Source organism: Thermobia domestica, chromosome 6 (assembly GCF_964235325.1).
Source record: "Thermobia domestica chromosome 6, izTheDome1.hap1.1, whole genome shotgun sequence".
NCBI classification, from domain to species: domain Eukaryota; kingdom Metazoa; phylum Arthropoda; class Insecta; order Zygentoma; family Lepismatidae; genus Thermobia; species Thermobia domestica.
Genome location: NC_137459.1, coordinates 43,133,343 through 43,146,985, shown reverse-complemented (window position 1 = coordinate 43,146,985; position 13,643 = coordinate 43,133,343).

The following is a 13,643-nucleotide window of genomic DNA, read 5'->3' as shown; positions in this document are numbered from 1 at the left end:
CAACAAACTTCCATTGTTTGACGGTTAGTTTCATTGCTATCCTCAGTGACATACGCAAGGGTGGGTCCTGCGGGTCTTGACACCCCGACTTGTTTGTAAATTTAGTCTAATTTCAGGTGCAATTTTACAAATTTTAATATAACTTACAAGGGAACCTTCCGAAAATGATAGTTGCAGGGAAAGATGTGGCCTATGCCAATTGAAAGAGCTGTAACAGAGATGTTCATTCCCAAAAAATTAGCTGCCCATAGCAATAGGTTCAAGAAATATAAGGGGTGGAATTTCGGGAAACAGCAAGGTTGGTCAAAGGGGGAAAAGTGCAAATTCCGCAAAAAAAAAGGGGGGGGCACGGCAAAATACAATGCTGACAAGTGATGTATAGAAAGAGACTTGCCACAATAGGTAACAAAACAAATGAAGGCCACCAGTAGGGTTAACAGTGTTGCCAACTGCAATGAAAAGTACATGTTTTGCAAAGAGCACTATATGAAGTGAGTGCAATATTCAGTGTCAACCTGTAATGTAGAACATAAGATATGACGTGTATAATCAGTGGTACAATCTAACAAAAGAAAATAGAAAAAACAGAAGTACGAAAAATACGGAAAAGATGGAGTTGGCCATAATGCGCCACATTTGATCCCGAGCTGTGCGTATTAGAATGAGCAAAACAAGAAGCACCAACTATGCAGGAAACCGACGTACCTAGAATCGAAAAGAAAAACGAGTTCCAAAGTTGGCAACACTGACCATGAACATCCAGGCAAGTCTAATGTAGTTAGGCCAGTCGCTTCACAAAAAGAAAATTCCGGCAACAAGCATCACTCGGAATGCATCAATGCTAGAGTGATTGAGGCAATGTCAAGTCGGGGAACATGAAATGGTTGGGTTGAGCCAACAACCGATAATAGAAGTAGTGAACATTATGTCATGGTTGGGTCGTATGTAGGAATATACAGGGTGTCCCACCAAACTTTGTGACCTAAAAAATTTGCGAAACGAACAAAAATGTGACGGATTCAGTTGTGCAGGAATGTACCAATGTCAGGGGGTGATAAAAGTCTGTGAGAAGCAAGTGCCCCCAGGATCCCCATCATAGGGCCCCAGGAGCCAACCTCAAACTTTCAAATGGCAACAGACCGAGTGGTACCTGTTTTGAGAGATCATGGAATGTGCAACAACACCTATAGGAAACATTTGCTATATGAAGCATGGTTTTCAAAATGGCCGCCACAAATATATGTTGGTCTTAACATGGCATTGAACATTGCGATCTCAAATTGCTGCGAAGCGAAAAGAGATGTTGCAAATCCAATTGCACAGGAATGTACTCATGTCAAGGACCAAGAAAACTTTGTAAGAAGCAAGTCCCCCAGGGCCCCCATCATATGGCTCGAGGGGTCAACCGCAACATTTCAAATGGGAACAGGAAGCGGATGATATTTCTCTGGATAGATGCAACACCGCCTATAAGAAACATTTGCTATATAAAGAACAGGTTTCAAAATGGCCGCCAAAAATGCACGTTGTTTTTGTCACCGAGCAGATATTTTTGGCGGCCATTTTGAAATCCCATATAGTAAATATTTCTGATGTGCGTTGTTGTATATTCCAAGATTTATCGAAAGAAATATAACTCGACCGATGGTGCTATTTGAAATTTTGAAGTTGGCGCCCTGGGACCCTATGATGGGGCACTTGGGGGCACTTGTGTCTCACAGAAGTTTGTCGCTTGCTGACATGGGTATATTCCTGCGCAACTGGATGTGGCGCATTTTTTCGCTTTGAAACTATTTCAGTCGCAGAGTTAGGTGGGACACTCTGGATATATCATATAGGCGGTGATAGTACTCCAGACAGCAGCACACAGCAGATCAAGCCTTTGATTATGTTTGCTTTCTACAGGTGTGGATATGTGATAGAAAGGCCACCAAAGGTTCCGACACCTCTAGAGTACTGTTTCGAGACATTCACAGGCGATCATTGTACCATGTGTGACGGATTGGCAGTATTCCGCTGTGGTCACTGCAAATGTATCTTCTGTTTGGACCATTGTCTCACCGAACAATTACACGCTACAATGTTGACGAGCATGTACAAATGATGCGAAGGCTAAGGCCTGTAGCCGGAATTGGCCCTTGTGAAGCGAGTGGCCTAACTATATTAGAATTGTCTGGATTTTCATGGCCAGTGAAGCCAACTTTGGAACTCGTTTTTCTTTTCGACACTAGGTACGTCGGTTTATTGCATAGTTGGTGCTTTCTTGTTTTGTTCATTCTAATATGCACAGCTCGTGATCAAATGTGGTGCATTATGGCCAACTTCGTCTTTTCCGCATTTTTCGTATTTCTGTTTTTTTCTATTTTCTTTTGTTAGATTGTACCACTGATTATGCACGTCATATCTTATGTTCTACATTACAGGTTGACACCGAATATTGCATTCACTTCATATAGTGCTCTATGCAAAACATGTACTTTTCATTGCAGTTGGCAACACTGTTAACCCTACTGGTGGCCTTCATTTGTTCCCTATTGTGGCAAGTCTCTTTATATTAATCACTTATCAGCATTGTATTTTGCCGTGCCCTCCTTTTTTTTTTTTTTTTTTTTTTTTTTGCGGAATTTGCACTTTCCCCCCTTGTCCAACCTTGCTGTTTCCCGAACTTCCATCCCTCATATTTCTTGAACCTATTGCTATGGGCAGCTAATTTTTTGGGAATGAACATCTCTGTTACAGCTCTTTCAATTGGCATAGGTCCCATCTTTCCCTGCAACTATCATTTTCGGAAGGTTCCCTTGTTAGCTTCAAATTGTATTTGGACCCCCGAAAAGTTTAGGACCCCTCCCGAAATAAATTCCTGCGTAGTCTATCCATATTGCTCGCATTTCATCTCTAACAAAGAAATATCAACTACTTCACGGTTTAGTTTGTGTTGAAGAGTTTGCCAGGAAAACATTGTGTAACGTTCTTCTGTAGTTATAATTTGCCATCTCGGGCGTAGTCGTGGTCAGATATTGGGTTGGTAGGTGGGTGCTGTTATTATTATCATTATTATTATTATTATTATTATTATTATTATTATTATTATTATTATTATTATTATTATTATTATTATTATTATTATTATTATTATTATTATTATTATTATTATATTTATTATTATTTATCGTTCTATGACTATACTAAGCAGAAACATGTCGCGTAAATGTGTTTGCAGTGCAGAGCAAATTGCTGTTTTTAACGAAGTGAAGTGAAAAGTGGAATTTCGCTCCTATCATAAAGAAAGCCTATCACTTGTACTTTGGCTGTAAAGTGGGAGATCTGGACAAGAAGTGAGCAGCACATATATGTTGTAATACTTGTTCTACAAATTTGCGGAACTGGCTACACGGAAAAAGGACATGCGCTCCATTTGCAGTTCCAATGATATAGAGAGAACCGACATATCATACTTCAAACTGCTATTTTTGCATAGTTCTTCCAATTAAAGGTCTATCCAAAAAAGAAAAAAGTGAATTGCTACTTATTCAAATATTCCTTGAAATGTTCGTCACTGTGCCACACTCTGAAGAACTAAAGGTTCCACAACTTCTCGTACCTTACTCCAGTGTTTCACCCGATGAAGAGAAAAAGGCGAACAATGTCGACCCACATTGTCAAATTCTGCTGCAGATTCATGGTCTTCCACCGATCCTAACTTCACACAACCAAAATATCATTATCTATTTACAAATATCAAACCAAAATATCACCATACGATACTCAACCTGAATTAAGTTACCTGGGATTGTCAAAAGTGGCGCAGAACTGGCATCCAAACTCAAGAAGTAGGGAGCTTATTCTGAAGATCTAAAAGTGTTCGTGTTTTGAACACGTCAGAATCCCTAAACAGTATTTTCAATGGAAAGTAACATATTACGTTGTAACAATGCAGGCCTAACTGGTCTTATGAGTAGACGATAATCTCGATGAATGGCATCTATTCATAGACGCATCAAAACTATTCTTCAAATATATTTTGCGTAAACTTCCACAAATTGCTGAAACTAAAATCAGGTAAGAACCCTTATTAGCACTCAAATTCGCTAACTCCTCAATGATCCTGAATTTGATGCAGTGTTAGAAAATGAGGAGAGGATTGGTGACGAATGTTTTGGGAAACGAGCGGTCTCAGAACTATAAGGAAGTAGAGGTGCACCTAATACCTTCTACCAAGCAATAGGGTGTAAAGTATCACTAAAATGCATATATTGCACTCCCACATAGATTTATTCCCAGAAAATTGTGGAGCAGTCATTGATAAACATGAGAAACATTTCTACCAAGTTATATCTATGATGGAGAAACGATATCAGGGCTACTGGAGCAACTCTACTCTTGCCGATTGTTGTTGGACGGAAAATTTCCAATTTTACCCCAATTTCCCCTTTTCTCGTACAACGCACACACACACACACACACACACACATATATATATATATATATATATATATATATATATATATATATATATATATATATATATATATAATCATGATATCATGATATCATTTGAAAGCCTATTTTATTCTGAAGAGAATGACATATAAGTCATGATACTCAAATAAATAACACTGTTCGGATTCATTTGATTTTATAGTTATCTCACTTCTTCATATATGAAATTTGGTATCGTCTAGCAGAACTGAAAAATATTTTTTCCGTCACAATTATTATAGGTATTACAATGAAACTTGGCACAAGTATTACTTATAAACTACATTAATTTTAGAGGTATGTTATATTTGGGTGCCTTTAGTCGGGGCCGTATCAGGAGATGCTACATTTGAAAAAAGGGATTTTACAAATTATCAAACGTTTGGACTTTTTTACGGATAATAATATAAATAATGATTTCAAGACATAAAGCCTTTTCTGGTTCTTAGACTGCTTTGTACAAATCTTACGTTCAACATTGTGCATAGGTGGATTAAGTTAACATGACAGAGACGTTCGTGACAATCGCATTCACCCAATGGGGCGCTAGACTCAAATAAGTTGAGAACCACTGAACTAGAATACCAACATCCATCTTCAATTCATGTACATTTGTTATGGGGGCATTGCATTTGTGCTATTCCATTAATCTTAACAAAATTTTGTACTGCAATACTATCCAATGATATTAAGAAACTTATCGGATCCGATACAGCACAAGGCACTTAGGTGTTAGGGATGTGCAGAAGAAGAGATGACAGAACTTTTAAGACGAGACAATGCTCTCCCAATACAAACTTAGATTTATTTAAGGCGAGACATCATTTTTATAATATTTTCGAGACAAGACAGACTAACGATTGATTAGTGTTCAACCGTGAATGATGCGACAGTAATTACCGAACAAACACTTTTCCTATAATTCAAACATTTCAATCAATCCTAATTAAATCTTACGTGATAGCAAACACTGACTAAAATAACATAAAGTAATCAGATTCGAAATCGCACAAGGCGATAAAGAATAATTACGATGAGAACCACATCCTCCAATATAGAAACAGTATCAATTGACATAAAACCAATCTCAACAATTGACCTGATCTGAATTGCAGAACATCGCAAGTCCACCGGAGTACTTTTGTGATTTTAGAACAAAGACAAGATTATACTTGGCATGTTATTCTGTTTAGCTGAAATTATTTTGTATTTTTTAAAATGTTTTGATTTGGATTTACGTACTATGCAAGTGAATAGCCCTTAAAACATAGATGCTAATATTAAAAAATCTCAAAATACGAAGAAACAGAGTGGACTTTGGGTGTTAAACAATTCAGGTCTTCACTTTAGTAGAGATTTCGAAACAAAGAAAATACTGCAAAACCTCTCTTAACTATCAATTTCCTAAGCCGAGCAAATCGCAAATCTCATTACTATCGATTTGTACTGAGACGAAACCATCTTTTTAGGAGTGTATTATTTTTGGGAGTGTGAGGAGTAACCACACACTTTTCTCATATATATATTTATTTACCATCTTCAACATTTCTTTTCACTACAAATATGAAGTCGGTGAACTCTGGATTTCATATGTATGTTGTGCTTTCTGGTTTAGGTGTCCTTTGACGTCTAAAACAGATAAAAATGTGAAAAAAGTGGCACAAATGATTTTTTTTCAAACAGGCGAGTGACTATTCGAGAGCTTTCCGAAGAACGAAATATCTCGTATGGGTCCGTGAAAATCATTTTAACTGCCGATTAAATTGGCAAATGGCTTCCTTCCTCACAACGAAAACGTGATCAGCTTGCTTTTGATCCGCGAGTTTTTGGCGAGGAAAAAAAATATTCCTGTCTGTTCACATTTGCTGTGCTCTCCAGATATAGCACCATGTGACTTATGGTTCTTCCTAAAAATTAAAACCGTGCTTAAAGGGAAATATTTGCACACCATTCCTGACATTGAGAGTGTCACGACAGAGGTGCTGAACGCCCTTCCAAAAGAAGCCTTCCAGAAATGCTCCCAGTCATGGGTTCAACGTTGGGATAAGTGCATTGCTAGCCAAGGACAGTACTTTGAAGGAAATTAAATCATAATTTCATATAAGCTTATTACTTTTTTCCTAATAAAATTATTCACCGTATTTTTCGATCACACCTCGTATACACTTAGAGTGAAAATATAAGCTCCCTTGTGCTTACGCAACGAGATAATAATGAAGTTTCTTTAGATATGAAGACTTTTTTTTCTAGCTTACCTGTAGAGGTGTCATTTTAGTTACAACAGTCTTATTCTGGGGGTATGAATTGTACATTAATCTTAAGAATTAACATACATGTTTGTGCTTGTAATCTGATTTCAATAAATGATAAATAGTATTGCAGAACGGCTGAAGCATAAGTAGACATGTAGATATTTGAATTATATCATTTTCTTCTTACCACCAATTGAGATAATACGATTTCCTAACACACAAACTATTTCCTCTCTTCACTCTTCATAATATTCTCCTAAACAAAGAGTAACGGAAAAGGCGATAATATTTTATAATTGAAACAAGAAGTTGTCATTCATATTTTAGTATTGATCCTTATCTTGAAAACCCTCAGTAAATTATGGGACTCGCTTTAAGAAAATCACTCTAAATGACCAGAAAATTTTGGTGGTCACCATAAAAAGGTCTTACTGTAGGAGAAAGATTTATCCCATTTCATCTGTGAGTATACATTTATCTCAAATATGACCACAGAAGGTACCGCCGACAGAAGATGGTATCACATGAATACGTTACGTGAGGGCAGATTCAATGAAACACGTCACGTCACATTGGTAACTAATAGAAGCAAATATGTTCTTCCCTCAAATCTGAGATGAATTCTCCAATACAATGTATTGTTTTCAGTCAACGAGCAGATTCTTGTTCATTATTATTCACAAAGTAGAGAAAACTGATTTTTCACTATTGATTTATTAACATAGTCCAGGATATAGTTATTAAGGTAGTGTAGACCGAAAATTATTAATGAAATATTGCAAGGATATTTGTTTTAAAAATTTTATAGGAATACTCCGATTTCCTGATGTTTCGAATTGTAGCAACATGAGATTATATCAACATATTTGTTTTCCTGTTTAACGAGCACTCTTGTGCTGGTCGCTACAAGACAGTCGTTCCTCGTATATATGCTCAAGCACGAATTAATGGTTTAATGATAACACAAACTGTTTGTCGATTAATATCAGATTCTGATAGGTTCTCATGTAAACAGATGAATCTTCCACTTCTTGTTTGGTTACGGAATCTTCCTGTTAGACGTCTCAAAATACACATCGTTGAAGGTGGGTTGTTAGGTTCTCTGTAAGATAAACTCAAGCCTTTTTTTCACGTTTCTTAGATCACAGAACATGAAATTGTGTGAATCTTTACACGTATCAAGGGAGAAAGATAAACCACTGTTATATTATTCCCATTATATTCTTTCTAGTAGCGAGTTATGCCCGTACATGCACATAAACACTTTTGAGAGTTGATGATTTCGCACCCAACGCAATATCCTGTCATTAATAGTTGTATAACTAACAAACTTTCTCCTCGTTTTGAAAGCTGTAAATCCCCATTCGGTGCAATTTGACGTTTATGCGTCCATTAGTTGCGGCATAACGTGGTTGTACAACTTCTGTAACACAGCAATTGCATTTGAAAATTATGCTCCAGACAACAATGAAATGTAAATACATATCTCTGTCTAAACTCTAAAGCCTTTATGATGGGCATGAACAAAAGCATTAGCAAATGTTTTCAACCTCAACATATTCGAAGCTACTGAATTACCAAAAGAGACAATTCATTCTACTTCCGCCTTTTAGAACTTATTATGGTTCAAATAGTTTATTATTGAACATTTTTAAAGATATTTAAAACTGGCGGATTTGCTTTACTGACTCAAGAAGAAATTAAATCGAATATGTGTGAAACTTGCTTTTCCTTCTTCTCATATTCTTGCTTTATTTGAGTCATAGTATTAAGTGAAAATTACGTTTAGTTAAGGTTCTAGGTTCTTAATTTATTTTACTGATACCATTAATCGAACTAGTGAACTTTAGAAGCAAATCTAAATAAATTTATACAACTCCACAAATGTCTATTTGTGAGACATTTAATTCGAAAGAAATTAGTCTCTACAAGCTTCTGATTATTTTTTTCTTTAATGAATAACATGTCTTAAAGTCATTGATTAATATTATCATCATTATCGCTATTATCATTATATATATTTTTCGTCACTAAGAGGTTATTGTCACATTTTGATATTTTTCAGAACAATTCACAACCACCTGTACGCTTAGTAAGAATGGCTTCTTTTAAGTATCTATCTATTCTTCTATCTTCTAATACTAGCCAAAGGCTAGTCTTCTAATATATAAAATTGAAAGTGACAATGTTTCTGACTTAATAGCACTTGAGCCAGAAGACAGATCTCGCTCAAATTTTCAAAATAGGTGAAGGTTTTGCTTAGGATTGTTTTTAACATTTCACTTTGACAGTGCAACTTAGGAGAGGAGGAAGGGGATATATATATAAATGATCAAAAATGACCTATATTAGTGTTGAATCCATAATTTTTGGGATCTCTCAGAGGAACAGTGACACTTCCTATGACGCTTAATTCCAAATTCAAACCGCAACTTGGGGGAGGAGAGATATAAAAATGATAGAAAATGATTGATATTAGTGCCGATTACATAGTTTTTGCAGTCACTGAGACAATCAATGAATTTGCGATGCTGTTTAAATCCAAATTCAGTCACATTTTCTTTTCTGTCCATAATGAAATATGTCCTCCTTGTGCGAAGAACGGGCAATCTGCTAGTAACAAAATAAAATTCAAATACTTACCAAAGAATATCTTCCTTTCTCTTCAAATGTATTTCATGTTGTACTGTTCCCTAATTTTGAGAATACTTTCTCAATGATTTCTCGTTGCACCCAGCTAATTTTCTCCACCCTACTTCATACATCATTTCGGAAGATTCTAGTGTTTTTTTTTCTTCTGTCTTTAATAATACCACCTACACAACAACACTGCACACAAACTATTACTCTTTGCTTTTGGTAATGTTTCGTTTAATGACCCACAAAACATAACGTTTTGCCCCGTAATGCATTATTTTGTAAAGCGTTATTCCTATTCTGTCTTTTACTTCCTGTTTACATTTCAGATATTAATTAATAATGCTATCTAGGGGGCAAAAAATCACCTGTTCTACTTTCGCCCTTCCAACTATTAGAGTTGACAGTTTCATTCTTATCCTTTCTCTAACATTCGTTTTCATCGCTCATTCTTCCACAGAAAATAGAACATTTAAAATTCGTGCACTATGTGCAAACTGGAATTCTCTAACGTTAAATCCTCAGGCGATAGCATCGCCTTTTATTCCTCAAAAATACGGTCAAATCTTGATATTTTGCCTTATAACAATAATAAAAAACACACGCACACACACACATACATACACACACACACACACACACACAAACACACACACAATATATTAACATATTACGTTAAGAATTTTAAAAACACGTTAGCATATATAATAGAATCACTTTAGCCAAAAAGAAATGGTCCTGTTTAAAACTTTTTTGTTGGATTACGAGTTTGTTATATGTCAGAACATGAAACTAACAGCTAGCCTTAATTAAATTGAAAGTGTCAAGAAGAAAACAATTTCAAATTTGAAAATTTTGATGTAAGGATGTTCTCTGGTGGTTTGTTAATTGTAATTCATAGTGGTTTATTAATTTGAATCCAATATAATGAAGGCTTATGATCACCACTTTAGAAGACAGCAATACTAGAAATTCCAAAGAGAGATTTCATTTCTCTCAAAATCGCATTTGATTTGGCATTCCCAATTCTCGACAATCTTCTATTATTTTTGACTGTTTAGTACATGATGTGGGAAGCTTTTTGTCTTTTTTTAAACAAGTGATGTATTGTTATAGTCTGTCTACAATAACTACAGAATTCAGTAGTTGGGGTAGAGCAAAGTGGCTTAACACTCTCCTCAGTATTGGTATCATTTGTATTCGCTTTGTAATATGATCGTTGCAAGATGACTACAACAACCATAGAATTCATTTTGAGATGGATCAGTCTGATATGGTATTGCAAGCACAGGAGGATCAACACCTTTTACTTAAACTATATGAAAAAGAAATAATAATGGAAAATTGCTGTAATGTTAACTATTTTGACTTTCTAAAATGAAAAGCAGCCGCTTTTGCCGTAGGGTTTTCAGAGAATTTCCTGCTGATCTTCCATGTATTCCCTGGAAATCATAAAAGGAACCCGTTATCCAAAAGCTTCCATCTTTCAATACACTCCTATACATAAGAAGTATATATATATATATATATATATGTGTGTGTGTGTGTGTGTGTGTGTGTGTGTTTGTGTGTGTGTGCGTGTGTGTATTGAAGTATGGAAATATATATCAAGGTGCTTCTCCGTATTAGTGAAGAAAATTGAGGTTAATTAACGCAAGAACAAACAATAGCTTCCCTTCAAGTATCATGCGTCATTAATTTTCACGGCGTTGTATCTGAGAAACATGATTTTCTTGCTAACTCTTCGATAAAGGGTTCAATAATCAATTCAAGTCGACTAAGAAAACGTGTAATATCTTACCTGAGAACTAAGGACAATAGCTTGCAGAGAAACTGGTGATGAAGGTTCAAGTTACAAGGAATACGACAGCAAAGGAAAACGTGATCGGACTGATTATATAATATTGGATTTTCTAACAATTCTGTGTGACGACTGTAATGAAATGATAGCTGATAAAACGAACGACAAAACCTATTTAAAATTAATCCCTTTACGTGATTCTAGGATATCGTTTGACATTCTACCAGATGGAAACGATTGAAATAGAACAGCATTTATGAACAGGGAAGGGGTATGAATCGTTGAAAGATTTGTGAGATGTGCTACTCTCGAGTAGTTCTTTTATCGTTGTTTTATAGATGAGGCATTCAAGAAATCACGCAAAAGAAAATAATGCTATTTTATGTTGGAAAGAAGCAATAGAATACTAAGTTATTATTATACTATATACACTAATTTATGAATAACTTCGAAAGGTTAATCTTCTAATAGACAATTCTAATTTATCAGATTAAGAGAACTATTTTTATAAAAAAAAAGAAATAAATTTATATGGAACAAGTAATGTGAAATATTCTCATATTGTGATCACATGGTTTATTTTTCTTTTCTTTTCTTTCTTTCTTTTTCTTGAAAATAGATTAACTGTGGATAGATTCAATTACAACATACCAGACCTCTATAGAAAGTTAAAATCTATTTTTTCATTTTTCTATTTTATATATATATATGACTTTAATAATGACTTCTTCTATAAGATATATCACTTTCCTAAAATGAAGGGAATTATTGTTGAAGTTCTATCAAAAAAGAATAGCTATTAGCGAAAGGTGCGATTTTCTTCCCACTATTCCTTTGTTCTTATATATATGAAAAACCGGTTTTCGGTAAAAGCTCAAGAACATGCTATTATCCCTGCTGGAAGAAAGCGTTGCAGCTTTCAAATAAATGGGATTTTAAGTTATTACTCTGTTATGAGATATTCTGATGGAGCAGATTGGTTATGGAAATGGAGCCATAAAGTTTTAGAATGACTTTCGTACGTATTTGAAACGTTTTCGTGTTACTATGAAGGAATACTGGGCATCATTTTGTAGTGACAAACACTGTTTACATCGAACGTGATGGGATGTTCTTCTTTTTCTTTCTTTATTGGATGCTTTTAGCGATTATTCTAGTAGGTGGAAGTGGACAAACACTTTTGGATATCAGAAAGAATTATTCACTGTATAATACATATCACTTTGGGTTTATTTTCAACTAGCATCAATTACCCGCTTGGTGGGTTAAATTAAGAAAAAAAATAGTAATATGTTTCGTTAGTCAGCACTTTTTACTATTACCAAAGCGCTCTTTGATATCTGTCATTTACCACTATATACTAATAGTAAGAAATGTAACCTATCCTTCGCTGTGAAAGTGCCAATTCGTTTCATGAGTGTCCTCACGTTTTGAGCTATTATAACGGTAAATTGGACTGAATAATGAATTCCGATATTCACTATCTGCAATGTACTGTTGTCAATATTTGACAATTCTACATTAAACGCTGAATGTAGAAGTGTTTTTCACTTTGTTCAAAGCTAGATTCTAAAGTACAAACGTTATATTAGGGTTCAAGCTGCTCTTTACGAAGATAAATGTTCATGAATATTATATATAAGGCGTGATTTTATGTTCTGAGAGCGCAGAAATCCATTTCATGAATTTTCCGCTTTCTCAGCTATTGACGGAACACTTGACTGAATCATGAATTTGGACGCCTACCCCGTTGGATTTATGTTTTCTTTAGCTTCCACATTTTACATTAAACGAAGTACTATCCCACTTTTACAGAAACCAACCCTTACCCCATATTTATGGACCACCTCTATAATCCTTTCCTACGTGATATCCAACCAGGGGACATCCAGGTGTTCCATCAAAAAACGGAATCAATAAACTATGCATATTACTTCTGTATGTGGGAAACTCCTAGGGGAGAATTGAACTAAGATGTAATAACGTTGTTTTGACTTATAACTCGAGATGTGACAACTTGCCAATGTAACATTATTTTTTCTTAGTCCTTATTATATCGCGCGTTTCTTTCTGCAAAATTTGTCTCAGTATTTGCCTATTCTTTATTTTTAGAAGATGAAATTCTCGGGATCATACATAATGATTTCAGTTGAGTTTTGAGAATTTTGAATTTCCCATTGGGTGAGACCTTAAACCAGGTGACCTCATGACATAGTACTACGTGACCCTAGGGATGGGAATAATTTTGAACTTCCCACGGGGGCGTAGCCTAAAACGACGTGATGTCTAACAAGGGTGTGGTATGATGTAATTGAACCGGGATTTTTGAATTAAGACTCATGGTCTTTGGCTCAAAGGCTATGGTCCATAATTTCGTAGCACCATCTCTGGACCATAGCCACATATTTTTTGGCATAATTAAAGGTTTAAATTAGGTCATAGTAATAATACTAATAATATAAATTCTGGAGTTC